A 4828-nucleotide genomic window follows, 5' to 3' on the forward strand; every position below is an offset into this window, starting at 1 on the left:
TAGAAAGAAATACCCCCAACAAGAACATATTTTCTTCTTTGATGTAATAGAGATAGGAAGATTTGGAGTTGACACGTTAGATGTTAAACTTTAAATGAGATTTGGATCATGAAGGCAATAATCGACCATACTAATTGAGGTATGTTATTTATAAGAACTGAAGTATTTACAATTCATTTATGCTAGTCCTCATACTAGAATTTGTCCATACTTTGTGATGTAGAGCGGATATGCCCCTTGTTAAAAGATATCGTACATTTATACGCCTGCTAACTGATGGTTTTTATTCAAAATGTTTTTTGACAAATATATTTTACCAAATTGAAACGAGAATCAAAAAAATATTATTAAATATTTCAAAAATGTGACACCTCCGTATATATGCTAAATGAAAAATAACTCATTCATGTATTTGAGAACCGAAGAATATAAATATGAAACTTATTTATTTTTCTAGAGAACATGATTGTATGCAACACCTTTTCCTTCTTAGAATCATACCTTTTTTTGTAATTCATATTTCACCTTTTGATTTACTAATGTAATAACACAATCAGATATTTTATATTTTAAAATAAAATTAATTTTAAAAATTAGTTGAATGCATGAATAAACTTTAATGTGCATATAAATCACTAAAATTGCATTATTATTTTAATTTATTTGTCTTAGTTACATATTTCGCAAGTACCATAATCAAAATTTATCAATAAATGCAATATCGTATGTGTTATTATCCTTTCTAATTATGTTTTAAATTAAGATATTTTGGTCACAACAGTGTTTCACGCTAAATTTTAAGTATTACTTCCTCTTTCTCAAAAAACATGTCGACCTTAACAAAAATATTTGTCCTCTAAAAAGACTAAATATTTTTCTGAATGTACTTTTAGTGTGCTAATGGTTGTGTGATTTTACTCGGGTGCATATTTATCGTTTCAGGGGATGCCTCTATTTCAAGAAGCTTGCGTCCACATTGTAACCATCTTAAGTCTAGCAAGGGGGAATCCCAAACTTCTAAAGGGGGTGTGTAACTTTCGTGGAAAATAACATTCACACAGAATGACCTATCTTTGTGGATCTGTAATTCGGGAGTCATCCACTTGTCGTGGACGGTGAAAAGCCCAACAAAGGCCCTATTCTTCTATGTGATGATGAGGAGTCTGAGAGGAATGTGAAATCCATGGGAAAAATATTCTTGAAGATTTTGATTATCCCACGAATGTTCATATCGGAGAAGATGTTTATTTTTGAAGGAAAAGAAGGATTGGAAAGCCTTTTGGAGGTGACAATATGAAGAAGATCAGTCCTGGAATTTGTAGGTTCTGTCTAAGAAACACATTTAGTATTCAAGTTGGAAGATGAGGAACCTTTACTTACGGAGAAAGAAGAATGGGAATAGAATATTGATAATCATTTTGTCGATATGGACATGTGAACCATGGAAGTACAAGTTGGATTTACAATTTCACCTATTTCGGTAATATAGAGTGAAAAAGTAAGTGATTATAAGATAGGGAACCACCATCAGATCTACATGAAAATATTGGACTATCTTGTTTGATTTTTCAGATCAAGTATATACTACCTATATTTGTACTTCTACAGTTTTGTACTGATCTGTTTAGTTAGTGTTTGAAAAGAAAAACCTCATATACTTACAAAAAGAGGGAAGGTGTACTTTCTCTACAAATGCAAAGATGAAAAAACTAAACAAATGGGTCCAATTTGTTCCTCTAGATCAAGATGGTGGTTCCCAGTCAGACATAATAGTCCACTATGCAACGACGAAACTGATTGATTCGTAAGAAAAATGTGATTCCAAGACCTACATGGGCATTTCAACTAAAATATCTTTAATTTCCTTTTCCCTTCTTTTTTATTCGGGGAAATAGTTTCCTCATTTTTAAATCAGAATATTAAAGAATGTGTTTCATTAACAAAAACATGTCATTTCCCTTCTTGGAGCACTGAGTTTATTATGATCATCAATAGTTATTATCGAATCAACAATAAACTTCAAAAACTAAGTCATTTCAATAATCATCATTCAAACTTAATTACAAAGGACAATATTGTATGTTTGGTATTTAAGTTAGAGACAAATATTGATTTTAATACTTGTGAAATATGACTCAATATGTTTGACCTTTTACTAATAAAAATATTATTTCATAGGTAATATGCAATATTTGAACTATTTGTAGATGTAATATCAATAAATATTGAATTAGTAATGCTAGTTTAACATGAAAGATGAATAATTAAATGATCACACATACTTATAAAATCAGAATGATCAATGTGATTTTGTAGGTCAAGTACATCATCCCTAATTTTGTGAGTAAACGAGTTTTGTCCTCTAACACACACTTCTTTTGTTATTTTTTCTGCTGCACACATGTTCTACTTTAATCTAAGTCTATGAAAGTCTTGTCTATAATTTTGACATGCCAATCAAAAAGACACGCTCTTTATTTATATTTTGTTCACTCTTACAATTTTGATACTATGTGTCATTTGCAGGCTATTAGATATCGAAGAGGGGATTGATGAAAATATTTTAGAGATTCGCCATCACAATATTGATGGCTTCAGAGATTATGATATATACAATGATCCTCCTTTTTATGGAGAAGGATATCTGTGGGATTTAAACTACCCAAATGTCAACGTGATTTTGTTTCCTCGTCGTGGAGTATTTGAGTTCGTATGGAAAGTATTATTGGAGATGTAACTCTTGAAAGATTAAGAGATCCCCTATCTACTAGTGTGGGAGGATGCATAATCTCACATCCACCTTGCTTAAAAAAAAACCAACATAGTATTTCTTCAGTTATTTCTGAAGATGTTTCAAAAGTATCAGCCTATAATTAGTTCTACATTAAGTTTGCTACTTAATTGTGCAGCCGTGTTCCAGAAATGTTAGGCGGACATTCCTTTCTGCATAGAAGAATGATGCCCACCCCCCATTTCATAAACATGGCTTCCTAGTTAAGAACAAAATTGGAAAGTCTGTGATTACATGCCAACAATGTGGGAAGGGCATCAAAAATGCTTTAAGAAACACTATGGTGATCGGGTTTTTCCCATTCCAGGTGGGTTGGGATAATACATCTTCCCTTACTCTCAGATATGAGCTCTCTAGACCTGTCAAGAGTTATATATCTAGTAATTTTGTTCCACATGAACACAAGGCCTCCATGTTAATGAGAATATATTCTCTTTGGAACTTTGGGAACTAAATCCTACATGACTCCTTCGCCATAAATAGGAAAATCTCGTGTTGTAGAAGAATCTGAAACTCTGAAGGCGTCAACATCCAAGAGTAATGGAGACTCTCAAAAAAAATTCTTGAGTACCTCCATCGAGTTCTCTAAGCATGTAGATGATATATAAGTTCAAAAATTTAAGATGGAAAAAAAATGGAGAGCAAAGTTCACAAAATATTGGAAAAGAAAAGTTCTTCATAGGACATATGAACAATAAATAAACAGATGTGTCAATTTGTGACATTCACTCTGCAGCAGTAAAATTGGTGGATTTGTAAAGCCAATATGTGATTGCAAGACATACATGTCCATTTCAACAAAAAAGATCTTCAACTTTCTTTTTTCCCCATTCTTCTTTCTCCATGAGAAGAGGTTCCTTGTCTTCAAATAAAAATATTAACTACTTTATGTACTTGTATTTTAATCTTGAGTTATAGTTCTTAGACATCGAAACTCAAACAAATACTTTACTATCAACTCATTCAGTTGTATTTGTTATCCCAAACTGATTATGTCTTCTTAAGTCTTTTGGCCCAATAAGAAAATATCACCAAAATTTGTTGTCGGCACATGAACGTCGTTATTCATTCATTCATCAAAAACAATCTTTATGAAAGTGTAATATCTCACAAATTCAAATGACTAGAAAGAAGCTTAAATTAGGAAATAGTCATTTTTGGAAAGAATTAAAAATGTGTAAATTTAGTTAAGTTACGAAAAGTGAGTTTTTGTCAACTTCAAACAACCATAACTTCTAGATCAGTATGTGTTAGTAAGCTTCCAGTTATGATTGGAAATTCCTTGGACAATCTTTCCAACAACGTCGAGTTCGCACGATTCCAAGTTCGAATGAGTGACTTATGTCTTTTCGAAATAGAGTTCTAAGAATAAGAAAAGTCCAATCCTGAATTTTAAAGGGAAGTTGATATTTTCCTTACCCAACTTAATGAATTCATTTTTGGTAATATTTTTAGGGGCTAATCTGACTAGTTTCAATTTATGCTTTTAAAAAAATAGAGTTAGGATTTTTGGAGAAAGAACGCAAGAGAAAAGAGAAGAGGAAAAGCAAGATTCATTATCTCGAAAGATTTGTTCTCAGATCTCTTCAAGGATTTGATCCCACCAGGTATATGAATATCTCATAGCGTGGGGTTCATCCACCCACACGCCAAACATGTTTAATTCAGTTAAATTCTTCCAAGAAGAGTTGGAAAATTGATGTTCTTGATATATATTCTTGAATAGAATGTTATTATTGAATTAGGATGAATTGAGATGTTTATGAGATCCTTACATTGAGTTTTAGGGTTTCGTTGAGTTAGTTTCTTGAGTATACATGCTGGGTAACGGGATTTAAAACGAATTTGAGGAAGATAATTGAAATTAGGTTGATTGGAGCTAAAAACAGAGAATGAAAAGGTCGATTAAGGTTCATGAAACAAGTCCACATCGCGGACTTGTTCCCGTAGTAAACAATTTTTCCTCCGCATTGCGAAGAGGATGCGGACTCCACTATCTCAAAATTAAATTTCGCGAATAATTGTTTGGAACATCTC

General features: G+C 32.1%; 1 long non-coding RNA gene across 1 annotated transcript; it reads left to right on the forward strand.

Moving 5' to 3' along the window:
• The first annotated feature begins 1015 nt into the window (after positions 1-1015).
• LOC109119897 (uncharacterized) lies at positions 1016-3841 on the forward strand. Its single transcript, XR_002027475.3, has 2 exons — positions 1016-1498; positions 2527-3841. It is a non-coding gene; the product is annotated as an uncharacterized lncRNA (long non-coding RNA).
• The last annotated feature ends 987 nt before the right edge of the window (positions 3842-4828 follow it).

Source organism: Solanum lycopersicum, chromosome 1 (assembly GCF_036512215.1).
Source record: "Solanum lycopersicum chromosome 1, SLM_r2.1".
Taxonomy (NCBI): Eukaryota; Viridiplantae; Streptophyta; class Magnoliopsida; order Solanales; family Solanaceae; genus Solanum; species Solanum lycopersicum.